We start from the raw sequence: 19593 nt of genomic DNA, 5'->3' as shown, positions 1-19593 counted from the left end.
AAAAAAATTATTTTTTAATTTTTTGTATTTCAGAAATTGAAACTTCGAAAAAGTCACTATCTAAAAAATTGTTAACAATTTTTGTTGGTTTGTCTTTTAATATAATTGTAAGAAGAGATAATTATAATAGAGAATTATTATATGTATAATATAATAAACAATATATGTATATATACCGTGTTATTACATCATATATTGCCCATGTTAAGAAATATATATTTATAATTTTGCGATTACAATTTATAATTATTTTTATTTTAATTTAATTATGGTTAAATTATTCATGTCTGTAGATGAAATGTTATTGCAAACATTTTTTGAAGGTTTCTCTCTCTCTTTTTCTTGCAGTATTTCAAGTATAGAACTTTTATTCACATCCTTTATCAATTTAAAAAAGTGAGCGACAATAATTAAGAAGCGGTCAATTTCCGTCGCCGTTTATTGCGGTCGAAACGCGGACGAACGATCATTGCCTACCATATAGCACGCGCAATATCGACCGTCGTTGGCTTAACGCACTCATTAATAATTGTCTCGAACTTGTTTTTCCGACCGTACCGCGTCAGTATAGCGGTTCCGCGGAAAAGTGTGGCCCGTTTTTCACAATGAAACTTCTGCCGGTCTGTCCTCCTCATTTGCATTTTCTCCGGATGAAAGACGAGTTCGTACTTTCGTCACTCGCTATCGTAATTTCCATCTCATTTCGCCGACGGTTTAAATGTCCTTCCCCCCCTATATACTATATACCCTTCATATCCCACGGGGATAAATGCGACAGATAAGACGGACGAACAGACGTTACATGACTGATTTGGGTTCATTTCTGTACGCGTCTGTAAATTAATCCTCGTCATGGCATAGACGGGAATCATCCCCCGGGAAGGGAGAATACAACTTCTTTCATATTAAAAAAAAAAAAATTATAGTCCCCCTATAGAATATATAATATTGCTGAAAAAAGAAAGCGTGTGTGTGTATATATATTATGTGTGTGTGTGTGTGTGTATATCTCATATTTTCATAAAACAATATTAAATACGTCAAAGTTTCTCAAAATAACATTAAATTTAACAGATTTTTCGACGAATAGATCATTAATTGTTACGTTTTCAATTTGTTCCGGGTGTCTTTTCTCGAAACATAATTATTTTCTGCAAACAATTATCAGATCAATTAATTGACTTCATAATTAAAGATTTATAAACATTTGAAGACGACAACCATTTATAGAAGCAAATATTTTGCGCGGTTTATTTATTTAAAATAGAAATTGAAGTGATGGGAATTTAAAATTACTATTCTTTTATGATACATTTACAAGCAATAATTATTTTCTTATATACATTTCTTATATATATATAATTTGAATTTAAATATCTCGCATCGCTATTAAAAATTAATCAAGTAATTAATTTTTATGCTCGCATTCTAGAAAAAGTTATCGGATGATATATAATTGACTATAAGAATTGTTAAATTAAAAATAATTAATAATAATTAATAATAATTGTTTAATAATTATTATCCGCAAGAACCGATGATTGAAAGATCGTAACAAAATGTATTATTTTATTAAATTATAATTACTATTCAGGATATGTAAAAGATAATTAAATATTAATCTTATCAAACTATTTTCGGATACCTGTCGCGGTCGCGTTTTGGAAAGGAATTTGATGGAGCGTCTCGCACTATTACCTTACTGCTCGAGTGTCTTCGTATAAATAATAAGAAGACTGTGATAAGTAAACAATAGCGCGCCAATGTTTACGCCGCCAAGGCCGCATTCCATGTTAGATGTTGCTAATTCGCTGCCGAAAAATATTCTATGTATATATGCGAAATATATATGCGAAATATGAAATTATTTAAAGTACTTGAAATTATAGACCAATTATTTATTAAACCATTAATATATCATCGAGCTTATCGTTATATTAATTATTCGATTTTACAATTCGATCGTTTTACAGCACGTTCTTAATCCAAATTATATCTAGATTATTGAAAAGTCAAATGATATAGTATCGTGGACAAAATATATTTGATTCTATGTGTTGTTGAAGAATTAATTATTGTTCGTAAAGATTGTAACAAAACGATAATTTATAATTTGGTTTTTTATCATTTGAATTCTTATTTGATTAAATGAATAAATTATGAAATATGCGATTCGAGATCTATCGTCGCGATATATATATGTAGTTACATACGGGTATTATTTATAAATGTTAATTAAGTATTAATTATATTATAATAGTAAATAATTTCTCGATATTGGTCACGATCGCGTTTAGCAAAGAAATTTGTCAGAGCGTCTCGTACTACTACCTTACTGCTCGAGTGTCTCCGTATAAATAATAAGAAGACCGTGAGACGTAAACAATAGCGCGCCAATGTTTACGCCGTCAAGGCCTCATACCATGTTAGGTATTGCTAATTCGCTGCCGAAAAATATTCTATGTATACAGGGTATCCTAAAACCGCACTTCCTCTTAATAGTAGATTCCTTAAAACATTTCAAGACGAAAATTTTAATACAAAAATGTCGAGGCTATAATAGTTTTTAAACAGGAAGCGATTATATTTTACGAATGACGGCTGAGATTTCGCGCGATTTCGCGATTTTGTTAATTGATATATTAAATATTTTTCTTTATTATCGTGTATTGAATTTTATACTCGATACAAAAATAAAAAAAGTAATTTGTGAAATATTAATTATATCTTGCACACTGTTATAATTTGAATTTTATATTTGTATGTTATAGATCAACATGGTTTCAATGTAATTAACTCCGATATTACGCATCGATCGGTGAGTCAAACAAACTTTTATTTATAGTAAAAAACGCCAAGTATATATAAGTATAATTTATGTAATATTTTAATTTTTTATTTTTTTAACTTCTATTTCTTGTATGTAAGTGTGTGAATATTTTTTGTGTACTTGCCGGATGTTTTTTACCTGCTTTTGGAAAGGTTTTTTTGTATTGATTAATTATCACATCTTCAATTTTTTAACAAAAAAGATTTTTATAGCACTATATTCTAATTTTTTAATAATAAATTTGTCATAATAAAATCTACTTGAAATTAAATATGAAATAAGATTTTGCGAGATCTTTCTATATAAAAGATTAATAGTCTCTATTAATAATGTTCTTTTTTGTGAATTGATATATTTCGAAGACATGCTTTCGCATTTCCTTTGTTAATCATTTGATGCAAGATTAAGTAGCGCGCAATATGACTATTAAAGCCACTAACAATAAGACAGAAAAGAATATTGGCGTGATCGAAAACAGATCGTCTTTTTCTAGTTTGTTTTGATAAAGAGCTTGACGATATACACGAAGATGCTTTAAAGATATTATATTTTCTTTGATCAAAGTGCATCGCATGCGGATATTAATCTTCCGAAAGCAAAAGATTTTTTACATTTTGTTTTTAATAAATATTAAAAAAGTGGAGAAAACTTTTCGCGGAGATTCATATGTTTGATTTTGTAGAAAGCTAATCTATTAGCAATGTTGAGGATCATTTCGATTTTATCAGTTTTATTATTGTTTACTTTTCTACTTTGTAGATAAATATTGTGCTTCTGATTGCTTTAAAATTATAAAATTTTAAAAATTATCGGTTTGCAATAATTTTATATTTATTTTTTAAATTGATTCTTATTGAAATAATAATAATGGTTTTGTACATACATATAATCACTTTGCGTACATTATGATTATACGTATATATAAATTTTACTGCCTATTCAGATAAAAAAATACATCACTATAAATATTATAAATTATCAAAATCTATAGATATTTTAATAACTTAAAAATAAAATTAAATTATACAGATATTTTCGAAATATTGTATTTGTGTACTTACATCAATCATAAGTCCTCGTCTGCATAAAATCAGCGTAAGCTGGTACGAATTTTTTATATTTTTCTTTATAGTTTAACAATTTTTCTATTAAAAATATAAAAGAGAGATGCAAATCGCAGAATGGAAAATATTATTATTAAAAATAATATGTAACACAATATTTATAATAATTAAATATAATTAATTTTAATATTTATAATAATTATATATGCCATATAAGTCATATATATTAATGGAAAGGCATTATTAAATTTAATTGCGGCTCAATCTCCGCAAAAAGCTCGACCTCTCGGCAATCATTATACTGTTCCGAGAATGCATTATGCGCATGAAAGGACGCACTTTCGCCTTGGTTTCAGTTTTCTCAAAGTATGTTGACCTCGCTTTGGACCGAACAGGGCCGTTTTACTCTCTCGCGTTGGCAACCAAATCAATTTTAGCTCTCTTGACAAAGAGACTGAGCTACAGTTCAGTTTTCTATTGACTGACCTGTAACGCATAAAAGTTTAATATCCTGTCTGTTTCTCCTCGGTATAGTGAATCCCATACATAATTAATCTTTCTTATAATTTTTTTAAATATTTTTTTTCTTCTCTTTCCTCAAGATTTTTTTTTACATTGAAATATCTATTCTTTTTTAACGCAATTTCCAGCCATATATTTTCAGCCATATATTTTCAGTCATATATTTTATACGGTCCGATCTAAATTGATATCGTTATCATTTATTGTCGTCGAGTGAAATCGATAATATTGATACCGTGATCGTAAATGGGAATGGAGGAAACTTCGGAAATAAATTGCAAAGTTGTGTGATCGTGCTGGAAGCGATGAAAAAGTTGTAATAGACGATCAGTGTTTTAATAACGCATTCGAAATGCGGCAATTCTTGGTCATCATATCGCTATCTGCGTTATATGAAGCAGCGAAATAAAATGTTATCTTGCTTTAATCTTTATTGTACAAAAAGGTACGATAGATATCAATATTATGGAATGTCATAAATATTGCGCGGTTTGGTATATTCGAAGCAATAAATAAATAATTATTATATAGAAATTATATATATATATATATATATATATATATAACGAAAATAATACTATAAATAAATTTTAAAAATTATTTTAGAAAAGGGAAGCAAATTTTTTGCAAATAGATTTTGCAAAAGAGTTTATATTGTTATTGTCATATTAAAATAATCTTTTAGAGAATAATATAAGAAATTAAAAATTACAAGAAAAGAATTAGGTGACAATTTAAGATTAATAATATATATTACAGATGCGCCATTTATTATGATTAAAAGTAAATACATCATGAACAAGCCATTGATAAAGACGCATTTATAATATTTGCACTTTTTATGCTTTATACTTTATACTCTGAAGCCTATCGCTCGATAGCTTGATACATGCATGCTCTTATCTAATGCTTATAATATTATTTTTAATTGCATCACAGTTTACACAAGTACGGGCAATTATATTACACAGATTTTATGATAAACGTATTATTCTTGAAAACATCCTCTCCGTTTTGATTTATCCGATCGACAGCCTCTTGATCGCGATGATGAAAGCAACATGACGGTACCTTCCAGGCTTGATTGAAGTTTCTGAAAAATAAAAGCAGAATTTTTATCCCATAAGTAAAATGTAATATGAAATCGATGATAGGGAATTGATAAGAAAATGGCAGATTTATTTTATTAACGCTATATGCATAATATACATAATAAATGTTTTTTCATATATTATTTGTTTTTATATAGAATTTCTCTAAAGAGATTTAATGTTATCAAAAGATATACGTTTACTCAAAGTATGAAGTATCTCTTGTTAGTTAAATATAATAAATTAAATTATATATTAAATAAAAATAGCGTCTTCGCAAATTAAAAAGCATAAGTACATTTTTAAAATATTTTATTATTAATTTTTCGAACGAGTATACATATAGATAGTCGGATGTATATAATTTTCCATAGCGCCAGAAGAAAATTTACTTCACGCAAGTATTATGCGACATACTTTATGTAATATTACTTTATATAATATTTCGCACCATTTAATAAAAACTAATATTTAATTTAATAAAAACATTCTTTATTCTATTTTTTTCACTATAAAATTTTTTTCATAAAAAGGATTTCATAAGAAGTTGAAAATAATAAGCGATTAATAAAATTAAAATATTAAAAAAATTGAAGTAATCAGAATTTTTTAAATCGTCGTGATATTGACTCTATCATTCTATAATATTTTTCCACACTTTGGAAAATTATCTATCACAAAATTTAAGCTGAATTTAATCGAAAAATACTTCTGTAAAATAAATTTTTATTCGCGTAAAGTAAATTTTCTTTCTGCGCCACGGAAAATATGTCTGACTATCTATGTACACTCATATAAAAAATTAAGTATTCCTACGTCAGAATAAAACTATGACATTGATTAATCGACAAACGGCGCAGCTGCGTTTAGCCCTTTGCTTACGAGAAGTTTGATCAAGGCGAGCAGGTAATGCGCTGAATATTAACACGCATCGATTTTGTTCTCTATGTCCATAGAAGAAGTGCATTTTATGCACGGCTTGCAATCTACATCGTTAATGGGTTTCATTAGATGCAAAATAACCAAAATTGCGAACACGAGAAAACTCACATTATAATTAAACGTAGCTATCTCGACCGCCGCTTGATACTTTAAAAATATTCTGTTTTATTCCTATCGTTATTTAGTTTTATTCTAAAGGCTCTATTATATCTTTAAATAAATACTTTTAACAACCTGCTATATACATATATTGTAGTGCTAGAAAAAAGAATGAATTATTTGAACGCTCTGTCGTAATTAAATTTAATTTATAATGTTAGTGTGATTTATGGCGAGTACAAAAAACAATTCTAAAAACAGAATAGAATAAAAGCTCGTAATTTATCAAATCTATCTTGATTTTAAAGTAAATTCTACACGGAGCTTAGTCCGTTCTTGCTTTAAATTCTTCATGTAATAATATTCCCGAAAGGAGCGTGAGGAGGAGAGGGCGGCATAGTAATGATGGTACAATCAAAGGACAAACAAAGGATAATCTCAATGAAGGAATCAAAATAGTACAATCCTACACAACAAGTCCTTTCGTCCTTTGAGGTAGAGAAAGCAGAGAAAGCATTACTGGTCACGACATGGCCACATTGAACCCGGTGGTTCCTTTGGGAAAGCATAATGCAAAGCATAGGTGGACAGACGTCGTTGTTCATGTCGTCAGTCGCAATATGATCGACGACGCGAGTGCAGTGCAATTTCTCAGATGTTAGTATTTCTGTACGAAACGACAACGGTCAACTTGTCATCGTGAATTACCAATTCGCTTGATCGGCAGTCCGTCATTCCTACAACGCGAAACTGCCGCCCGTGTTGTTGGCAGTTTATGCTCCTGTATTGGAATGCTTTTCATTTTTCAATCTCTCCAAGAGATCGTTCCATATACGACTTTTTGCGGCAAAAGTATTTTGTTGCTTATCTCGAAGTTGGGACAATATAATCCGAGATTTATGAAAGTTTTTTTTGCTTCAGTTCTTTAAACAATTCGTTGTTATATTAGTACATTCATTTTTATATTAGTACATATATGTAACAGAAAAGATTATATTTTAATAAAAATTATTCTGATAAGTAATCTTAGACACCGTAGGATGATACTAGGAATTTGGTTTTCTCATTTCTTGGAGAAAAGAAACGATTTTATCACACAAATATTTAATTTTTCATTTTTCAAACTTTTCTAGAAATAATGCTAAAACTATATTTTTGTATATCTGATGGAATATTCAGTATAAAAAGGTTAATATGCGCATGTTGCGAGCACCTCAGCGTCGACCAGCAAATGTAATATGCAGAGTTTGTTGAACGTGTTGTTTGATTATCGAATTCGTCGAAAATGAATAAATGATCGACACCTACACCATTAATTGCAGATTGTTGATTTCGGAATCCAAGTAATTCAAAAAAGCCATCGCATGATTACACGATATTTATGTAAGATGTTTATGTAATCCAAATATTCCAAATATATATTTGTTTATGTAATCCAAATATCCAAATATTAATATAAATAATATTGTTAGTTAGTTGCATCGACATTTGAGATTTGGAAATTATAGGAAGGAAATTATAAATCATATTTATCTTGCTTTGCAATTTTTTAAATTTACAACTTGAGAAATTTGCATCATTTCATATAGTAATATTTTTATAAATAAGAATATATACAAATATTATAAAAAAATCTGATAATTTAATTATTTTGCATCGTACAATTTTAGAAGCAACCTGGCTGCAATATTAATTTCAGTTTGAAAGTGAAGTTTGAAAGTTGGTTAAGTGTTGGACTTGTTAAGTATTTTTAGAAACCAAGAGAATGCTTGTAGTAAGATCGTTTCTCGCGAATCAATCTTTGCTGCAGGCTGCAGTACACGTATTTATTACTTCTTTCTGGATATCTTGGAAATCTCGGAAATATTATCGAAATAGCCGATACATCATTTACACACTTCAAAACATATTGAATTTCTATATTATAGTTATGATAACGAATATTATCGACGATAATATTTGTGTTTATGTGTACGTAATCTTTCAATAATTGTTTATGCCAATAATTATAATTAAAATATGAGGTAAATTCTGCAATTATTTGTCGCATTGTTTATGATTATACACATCTATATCTGGGAAATTGAATTCGTGTAATATTATTTTAGAATAAAATTATTTTAGATATATAATTATTATCCGAAAGATTATAATATATATTACAACAGCTTAAATTCCTGAAACACATTTTTTGATCATTAAAAACGTCCGCGAATAGGGATTCTAAGCACGTACGGGATATATAGAAGATTGTTTGTGTATTTTGAACGGATTGGTTTGAATCTCCATCAAAACCCGAAACGCGGGGAGTTCATAGGACGTGCGCGGAAAAATTTGATTACCACAGAGCTGCATTCATTTATCGGGTACTGAAATACGACTTCCTGGTGGTTGTCCATGGTTAAATCCGTACCACTATTTCAAGAGAAATGCATGCGCCCGATCTCAGAGTAAAGCGGTGAAATAACGTTATGGCCCGCCGGTTTTTCACGTTTTTCACGCGATGTCATCGATAAATTAAAACTCGCTTTTAATGAAAATGATCACACACGCCGTTCAACGATTAATTGCAATTCGCGATTAAACGTCCTCAGCAATATACAAAGTACACAGAGACACTGATTCATTTAAATATTTGATGAACATTTATTCGAAATAGGTTGTGCGTTGTTTTAACATGTCTTTCATGTACAACTTTTCGGTCATTTTGTATGCGCATTGCAATCGTGATTCGTGTTCAACGTACATCAGCAAAGAAGCTTAGTAATATAGGGTAGGTGTATAATACTATATGTAGAATATCCTTGCTTTTAATATGCTCGCCTGCAAAGTGAATTGCATTCGTTATGCAATGTAAATAAAAAAAAAATTGTTGTTGAAAGGACGAGCGTTTGAGCGTGTCTTTAATGTGCCATAAATATTCATGAATTCTTTTGTTAGTATTTATATTTAATATTCTACAGCAGCATATTGATTCAGATCTTTTTATGAAACTTTTTAAACATTTTATGAAATTATATATTGATAAATGGGTATTTTAATATATAATATATTTTTTACCAAGTATAACTCTAAAAAATTAGAACTAAATTATATAAAAAGTGATTATAAAAATATAATTTTACTCTCTCTCTCTCTTCCTCCCCCCCCTCTCTCTTTCTTTCTCTTAATTGTATCCGTCAACGATAATAAATATATAATTTTATATATGCATTTGATTTAATTTTATGGATGTTTTTTAGTTAATGTAAATTTTATACACGATTAATTAAGCGAGATTCAACTTGTATTCATTCAATTAAGAGATATTTCAATTAATTCATTAAACTATTCTGTAACTATTTCCTGCTCGTTTGTATATAGGAATTTTGAGAATATTTTACAAATAAATTTTTGGCTGACCTTTTTTACCTCAAAAATATTTTACTGCGTTATTTTTTATATCTAGATGTGACAAATAAATTTTTTATTTATCAGTTTTTCTTGATAAATATTAGTTTTTATTAATTTTTATTTTTTTCACTTTCTCGATAAAAATATTGATAAAAATAACATTGAAAACGCGAGATGCAAACCTAGAAAATAATCTTTTTCCCAAGTTCGTATATTTCAGTGATTTTAGCAATATGTTTTTTTCATGTATACGATTTTTATTTTTTATTATATTTATTCTTAACATTATAACATTACTATTCCCATTTTTTTTAATGTCTCGTTTATAATTATAACATATTTTTTATTACACAAAAAATTTATTTAAAGTTAATTTTTTAGAATCTTGTGTTCTGCATTTCCATTGTACAATAAGTAAAGAATGATAAAAGTATGATAAAAACAAAGCAAAACGATAAAGGACGATCGTTTGAAAAAACGTGACAACGCCTAAAGAAATAACTTTTACTGTTTTTGCGATAGTAGATACTGTAATATAAACAGCCATTCTTAATCGTAAGAATATACGATCTCTTTATCTTGATACTCTTGACGAAATGCGGACGTTTTATTCCGATATTCTAGTACATTAAATCTATTATGTCTGATTTTTATCAAGCAGATGAAGTCAAGTTGCTTTGTCATTTGCTCGATACCGGTATCAAGATATGAAAGGAATAAATGCATAATGAAAAAGACCAATCATGTTTGCAAACAATACATTGTCATTTTTAATATCTGTCAAATTTTTTTATGCAGTTTATGCAGCTTATGTTTGATCGGGAAAGGAAAGTAAAAAAAATAATTTTCTCATTTTAATTAAAATTATAAATTTTTTCGCGATATAATCGATATAATATTCGAAAGAAAGAATATATAATTGACTTAACATAAAATAATTCTGAAAATAAAAAAGATTAAAATATGTATAAATTTACTAATCTTGTTTTTTTCAAAAATCATAAATGTGCTAGTTTCGTTATCGTACAAGACAAGAGAAAGATTGATCATACAAAGTCATACTTGTATCCTATATGTCAAACTTTAAATATTCTTAGAAAACCACAACTCTCTTTCTATGCATCGTAAAAGAAGGATTGAAGATACATTGAGGAAGAGTCGTTAAAATTTTGACAGCGGTATGCTCGCGAAATTTCTATGAATGGAGTGAATTAACCGACGTTAATGTCGCAGTTAAGCAAAAACCGTATCCTCCTCGGCATAATTTATTAATATACGTAAAGGACTACGAGCACATCGCTCGAATCACCCCTTTTTTCACATGCAAATGACGGTATCTCGGGAGATTATTACGTCGCACGATTAAGGACGACACTTTAAATCGCTGTTTTTATTTTTACACGAGATGCACCATTAAATCTGGTCTTTTGTATTTAAAAACCAACAATCCAATCGTTTTTCTCTTCTCACTCGAGTTTTCTTGCATAATTTATCTCGACAGGGGTAATCGCGATATACGAAAAGATTCGCATGCGATTTCGTAAACCTGTCTCGGGTTTCATAACTTTTTATGTTCTCGTAGATTACTTGCTCGAGTCTTCGTTGCGTTTTCATTAAGAAATCACGAGATAAGATTCGACATAACGCTTTGTAAACAAGAAATTATTGTAAATATTGACTATATATGGCCCAAATAGACTGTTAATCTAAATACTGTTATTATATTTCCTGATTAATTATAATTGATCCATATATGATAATGCAATCAGTTTAATCATAACAATTAGACGTGGCGGAATAATCTATATTAATAGATTAATAAATAAAATATATATGTGTGTGCGTGTGTGTGAATTTTATTTGATTATCGAGAGAGAGAGAGATGCAAACACATACAATTTTTTTTAAATAATGATATCCCGCACAGATGCAATTGTCGACAATCTCTTTATTAGAATTATAATATAATATCTATGCACGGCTCCTGGAAAAATTCATTAAGTATTAACTGTATCGAACAGAGAATTTTTATCTTCTCGCAAGATCGATAAGTTTTTGCAGACTTGGCTATGTGCAAATGAGAATTTCTTTGTGTTTTCTCGACATGGTCAACGTAATGCCAATTGCGCGCGTCATGAGAGATATCCATCTGGAAACTTTTTTCCCGTGGCCTTTTTTTCCACCGATAAAAAAACGCAGACGGATAATATAAAACGAGAGACTGATAATCGTGCGTCCCCATCGCTTCGAGAGTTCGCCAGACGGGTTAAGTGCTCGAGAAAATGGAATAGGACGTATTTTGCGGTTCCATTTGTCGATAATGATTCGGGCAGACAAGAGCTGTCTGTGCCGGCAACAAAAAAGCGCGTTCTCGTTTCTTATCGTGTGACGAAAAAAGAAATTCCCGGGGAGATTTAATTGAAAAGCAACGGCAAATGCGCTCATTGCTTGTCGGAACAAATTTTAAAATTGCACTGTCTTGTTCGAGAACCACTCGAGGGTTGTTGTCACATTCATGTCAAATATCGAGCGGGACCGTCGCGGAAAGGACATCTCGTATTTTGTCGCTCGCGCCTTATCCCTTTCGTTGTATTGCACGGATAGTCACGTATTCGCTTCCCGTACTTCACGCTCGTCAAATTGAATCTCGGGATTGTACTACATCGGGGGAGTGGCGGCGAGAGAGGAAGTTACACTACGGAGTGAGTAAACTTTGTAATGCTGTTCTGCAAATAATGCCGCGTTGCTAATATACTGTAGCTGATAGAACATGGGACGTTAATGCAAAGAGAGATAAACTCAAATTGCAATTTGCAACATTGCAATATTGCCGCAATGTTGCTGTAATGTTCTGTACTGTATGGGAAATGGAACGAAAAATGTGCAATTTAAAATTCATTTGAAACATTTGTAATTTTTGACAGAATCCGAGATAGGACTCTACTTACGATTTTATATACATATTCTGATTCCACGAGTGTTTTTTGTATCCCCAAAATTTACTCCAAGAATTTCAAGTGAAACTTTATTATATAATTTCAATTATATTCCGTTTTGCCTGTTTTGCTTACATGCATATTCAATTGCACATGTGCGAATTACGTTCGTACGTGCATTATCTGAATGTCACAATGTACTCTCATACATACATACATACATACACATATATATACATATCCTATCCGTATTCACTCTAGTCACATTTTCCCGAGATAACAATATAAATCCCATTTCATATCTACTATATAGCTGTATAATGTGCTGTAAATTCAATTACTTTTCAGAATCGAGCGAAAGGTCTTACGGAATTCATACGAATGATAAGAGCATTTGTATTCTTGCGGAAAATAGATAATTATGTCTTTCGTTTATAACGCTCGTGCGTATCCATGCACGCGTGCATACAATACAGTACAGAAATTAAAAGATCAAAATTTCATTATTTCTTTAATTAAACATATACAGAAAGAGAGAGAGAGAGAGAGAGAGAGAGAGAGAGAGAGAAAGAGAGAACAGAAAATTTTCGATATTTTCATGAAAATAATTTTGTGAAGACAAATGTTGATATAGCAGTTTTCCATAAGAAATAAAAAAAATTAAGCCGGAGTTATATAAAATGCTTTTATATTTAAACAAAGTATATATAAAAAAAATTTATTTAAACGTTGTTTAAAAAAAATTAAATTAAATCAAAATCGAAAGACTTTTGAGAAATAAAACATAATATTTGTGATATATAACAAAATTCCACGGAAAAAAAAATTTTGAAAAGCTCGATTGTTTGAATATATGACGAGCCATTAGTATTAAATTCCTCTGTTATTAAATTCCTTTATCTCCTTTCCTCTGTTTTTAAATGGGAATAAATTTACGTATATTTTTATTATTTAGCTTTTCTGACTTTAAATCTCTTTTCCTTTATCAGCTAATACATTTTAATAGATAGTAAAGGGACGATACATTCTACTATAGAAGACTTTTGATTGCTATCTGTGCACAATGCACTTTCGCAATTATCCTCCCTTCACGCTAAATCTCGTCGCTTGGGCGCAGGAATAGCTGCTCTAAACGCTCTAATTCCTTTATACACAGCTCAATTATTTCCGTTCCGAAGGACGCGAAATCATGGATAAAGATGGGATACACTCTGCGATGAAATGTGTTGAAATTGCGCGTGTGTCGTCCGATGCGCAATTATACCGGGCGCAATACGAATGGCGGTGAATCGAGTTAAATCGGCTCATAATCCTTGACATGGATGTTAAATGCCTAGCATTTGTCGTTTGGTCTTACTTAATTCATCGCGGACATTTAGAAGCGCTTCTGAAAGTTAATCGTTTCGGTGCTACAGACGCTTAGCCTGTGGTCCTATGAAAGTGTTTCAATTTCTCCATTTAATGTTTGTGGTATTCACTCAGAGGTAATGTTATGTATTATATAATACATATTATAAGAAATGACATTTTTGTATAGTATAATTTTTTAAATGCTTGATACATACACAGAATACTGAAAGGATTATAGATTTGTTTGCTAATGAATTATCGTCAATAAGCGGCAATAATTGTTTTTATCCGACATAGCTTTTCTAAAAATTTTTATTTGATAGAAATAAATGAAAAATGCCTTTAACCAATAATCAGCTTTCTCTTAATAACCGATTCTAGCAGAGATCACAAATATTGTATATTATGTAATAATTAACTTAATAATATTAATTAGTGTCTTACAACATATATTTATAGTGTTAAATGGGAGCAAATGATTATATTTAATTGCTTATCAAGAATCTTCTAAAATATCTGAATAAATAAGCAATTTTTTAGCCTATCAACAAATTAACGATTTGGCGAAATAAATTTCTATCAATTTCTTTTAATTCATCTTTTTATCGAATTCTTTCCCATTTTAATTTCTATTTATTCATCTTTTATATAGTGCGGTATCTATATACAATATGATACGATTTCAAAGCGGAACAATATGATATTTCTATCTCTCTCTTTCTCTCGATGTGACATCATGACAGTATCTTATTAAAATTACATTCATTTTGTTTTCCTATTGCTCATTTAACGATCCGGACGTTTTTTTCTTTGTTTTCTCGAGAGGCAATCGATATCTTTGTCAATTCCGCTGCGAGCGCTATTGAGCAGGTTCGGGTTCCGTTTACTGATTTCACATGTTGCCGGATGCGTTTTCACGGTAGAGCTGCATCACGCGGTACAAAGCGCGATTGATAACAGAATACTCACGAAATGGCGGCGACCTATTGAAAAGCGATTGTGTGAATCGCGCTACATTGCGAGTCGAAACGTCATAAAGGAGCTCCCTCGCTCGCGCCTTCAATTACATAAGTCCTCATGATATAGCGTGTTCACACGAAGGAATCAATAGTGTATTGCGCATCAACCAATCAGACGCAAAAGACGGAAAGCAAGAGATTGGAATAAATGAGGAAGAATGTAGAATTAGATCTAAAGAGAAATGTACTTTTACCGCGAAGAATTAATCTAAATAATTACAACACGGAGCGCAACTTCAATTTATACGAATTGTCGAATGAATAATAATGAATTTTTACTTAGTCTTCTTAAAACATATTTACTAAAAAATTATTTATTATTTGCACGCTCCATTTATTTTGGGATAATTTTAGGATAAAAATAAAGAGAATATATATTGCTATATAATGTTTCTATTAATCAAATTGTTTTTATTTCTATTAATATATTGAATAAATATTTGTATAGAGAGAACACCAACAGTTTTTCTTTTTATAAAATTATTGCAAAAAAGACATGAGGGGGGGGGTATAAAGATACTTTTTTACCCTATAATAGTATTTTATAGAAATAATACTGTATATTTATCATAAATAACAATTTCAATAAGAGTCTCTAAATTGATTAAATTAATCTTGTGATTTAATCAACAATTCATATTTTCCAGTGAGGTGATTAATTACATATTTAATCTTGTGACCGTGCGGCAAAAATTAACAAACATATCCGTAACACGTGTACGGAAGTATATTTGTCGAAACATCAAAGCTTTTGATGCTCGAAATGTGTAGTCCAGAAGTATAAATAGAGAGAGAAAATACATAAAGAGAATGGGAGAAAGAGAGAGAGAGAGAAAGGGAGAAAGTTTACACTTCATTCACTTTAAATTTTTATCGATAAATCATTTGCATATTTTCTTTTTTTTTTATCGCGTTAAATAATGGGTTGAAAGTTCATGCCGTTTTTTCGGTCTTCATTTGTTAGCAAAAAACGGCACGAACTTTCCGTTCAACCCAATATATTTGACCGAGAAGTAAAAGACTGCCAAAATCCGTTTAACATCCTGGTAGAAGATACTTCAGCGCTTTGGTAAATCGTTTATGGCGAAACTTAGTTCCGCTCTAATGCACTAAATTACCATGAACTATCCTATCCGGAACTATTAAATACGAAACTACGAACATTCGGCGCGCGAGTAATTTAAGGACGATATAAACGAGATTCTCCTTTGCTGACTGGCCGGTATTACCAGTACGAGATTATACATGCTCGAGAAAATCAAGGTCAGTCTCGTATAAACCATGCCATAAATGTAGCCGTATTGCGGTTGCAAAGCTGGTAGATCGCACATGCCTGTGCGTATGACGTCTTTATGTACGTATTGGGCATGTATGCGAGCTACATTAGAAAGATGAAAAATCGCAAAATAGTACACGAAGTAGTGCATACATGTGATAGTCCGCATAGCGACATATTTGCAGCTAGAATTTAAGCCGAGCTCACTATTATATGATCCGTAAAGACTACCTTATTTCTCAACATCGTTCGAAATTATTTTCACAGCTTCGAACAGCTCTCTCGTATACTGAATTAAGATTTTTAAAGCAAACACGACTTATTTTTATGTTATTTTCATAATACGTCATTAAGAAATAAATACATATAAAGCAGTTTACAAAAAATAATTATTATTTCGGGCATTTAAATAACTGGCTGTAGAGTTTTCGTATACATCGCTATGTTATCATGAGTGTAAACAGAAATTTAGAGATCATAAAACCAATTTTAGATGATCCATAATTCGCAGCAGAAAATTGAAAACAGGACTCTGCCTATAATTTTATGTGTTGTGCATATTTCGATATATATATTCTGATTTTTTCCAATCTTTTTTTTATTATACAGCACATAAAATTGTAAATAAAATTCTATTCGCTGAATTTTTCCGCGATTGTCTAAAACTACTAAAAATTATTCCCAAGCGAAACTTTTCTCTATTACTTAACTTCTACTATTATTAACAGGAAAGTTCACGATATCCAATTTACTGCAAGATAATAGAAGCGAACTTAATTACTTTCATTAATTATTTTCGAAATTGAATCAGAACAATCCTTCGAGAAATCCTCGAAATCAGTTTGGCGCCACGAAGAATCGCTTCTTATTTAATTCGACGACGCATTCGATGACTGGTTCGTTGATTTTCTTTGCGGCAGCATTCGTCGATGCTAAACGAAATACAAGTGCTGGGACTGAGTGGCTAATCCTCTCGGTCGCAGGGGCTGATAACCAGATGATAACCGGCTTTTATCCATTAAATCCATTAACGCCGCCGGCGGATAATCGGTTTCCGCGGCGCCGCACTGACGCCAAGCTGTTAGGATTTGTACCGTATAGGGTCGCGATTGACCGAATCAATTGACATTTGCACAGCGTTCCCAGAATTCCACTCATTCATTGGATCTTCAACAGATTTGAAATTGATTTGTTTTTAATAAAAATGGTTATCGAAAAAGATTGAAATAAAAATTAAACAATTTCGGAAAAAAATTGTATATTTAATCAATCAAATTGTATATAAAAATTTCAAGCATTTAAAGACATGATCTTGATGTTAAATAAAGATAAACTTAGTTTTAAATAATTTTATCTCTCTAGCATTCAGAGTATAAACTTTATCTGTACAAATTTTTAAAAATTGTGTCATTTGCTTCATTGTTATGAGATAGTTGATGATTTTATAATGATATAAAAAAAATAGCTGCGCTGTTTTCATTTCATACAATCTATAGTCATGAGAATAAGGATCCTTTTTAATTTATGATCTGCAATTCTAAAATTATAACTCTGAAGTCGGAAAGTAATTTCAATTAATTTAGATTGGTAATGAATGTCATCACAATGAGGAACATGCTGGGAATATTGCTGTAGTGATATATTGTAGCTTGGTATGCGCAATAAATCGTGCGTCATTAGCTTCACGATGCTAAAGCACCTAATTTTCTTTCTTGCTGCACACGCAATTACTATCTAAAGCCACGTGCTACAATATATCATGGTACAAGCAAAGCACTTTATATAGAGTGTCCCGTAAAATTTGGTATCATACTACGCTATACTTTCTTTATCGAATTTTGAGAACATCTTGTCTTAATGAACATTTGATTGGATGCCATCTCTTAATGATTCAAGTTTTTCAAACGAGAGTATCTTAAATAAAATCTCAACACAACTTCAGTTTTTTTCATTTAAAAAAAAGATGCGAAAGAAGATACGTTTTATGGGCACCTTGTATAACGAGGGTTGTCTCGTTAAGAGAGCGCGAAAGTAATTATCACGGAATATAAATTGGCTCGAAAAGAGTCGGAGTAAAATTTGTTCGCCGCTTTACCGTGAGAAGAAGCAGACATGGGATAGGTTATCACGTGGGAAAATGAGGATTTCCTTGATCCAGATATACGATAATGTACTTATTTTGGTTCGCTAAGATAACGACGTTTACTATTATCCACTATCCGTGCAAGGAATTTTATTTTTAGAAATATACTTTGATCTTTCAAGAAAGCAATGACAAATAGCATAAATAAATAGCATAAATAAAGAATAACAGCAAAAAGAGAGAGAGAGAGAGAGAGAAAGAGAGAGGCATCCTGCCTTACGAGATGAAGTTTTCGACTAAGCTTGTAATCCCCTTAGGGAGGTAATTCTGATAAGCCAACTCAGAACTGGGATTATTCGTTGGATAGCGACAAATTAAATAAGAAATTTTTTAGTGATTTTTTGTATTGCTGTTTGCAAAAGCCATTCATTTGTCTATTGTACTATGCAACTTTTTATTATTCTCTAACATGTGTCAATCATTTTAGATTATTTATTAAACTTAGCAAAAGATCTTATTTTAGCTAGTGGAAAATCTTATTTTTAACATTAGAAAAAGAAAAATTTTATTTCTCACATAATTTTAATATAACTTTCTATTTCCCTTCAAAATATTATTTTTTAAATATATAAATAATACGATTTTATTTATTTGATATCCAAAGCTTAATCTTAAAAAGCTCTTCTCTTTCTATCACTCATAATTCTAAAATATTGGAGTTTTTACGTACATATATAGGTACATGTACACAGAGACACACACATTTTAGTTAATGTAAGAAAAGATTGATTCCAATTTATAATCACGAAAACAATCACTAAAAGTCATTAGCTTTACCCATTTAGTAGAATATGTCTCACATATTTCTTTTGTTTGAAATTTTTATTGAATGAAATATGAGAAGAAATAGCTGGAATTGATCACTAACGCCAATATTCGTTGCATTTCACATTCCGCTAACCGTATATTTTTTATTCAGATCGTTCTT

The 19593-nt window shown here is 30.5% G+C and overlaps 1 protein-coding gene across 2 annotated transcripts in view; it reads right to left on the bottom strand.

Annotated features, from left to right (window-relative positions):
• Positions 1-5167: 5167 nt before the first annotated feature.
• LOC115237802 (prolactin-releasing peptide receptor-like) overlaps positions 5168-19593 on the bottom strand; it is a 56342-nt gene continuing 41916 nt past the window's right edge. For both annotated transcript variants that reach the window (XM_029811082.1, XM_029811081.1), the window contains exon 4: positions 5168-5509. The gene's annotated coding sequence lies outside the window, so the exon portion shown is untranslated. The remainder of the gene's footprint in view (positions 5510-19593) is intronic.

This window comes from Formica exsecta, unplaced genomic scaffold, assembly GCF_003651465.1.
Source record: "Formica exsecta isolate Colony F162 unplaced genomic scaffold, ASM365146v1 scaffold31, whole genome shotgun sequence".
Taxonomy (NCBI): domain Eukaryota; kingdom Metazoa; phylum Arthropoda; class Insecta; order Hymenoptera; family Formicidae; genus Formica; species Formica exsecta.
Note: the sequence above shows the minus strand (reverse complement) of the source record. Positions and strands in the feature narration are given on the sequence as shown.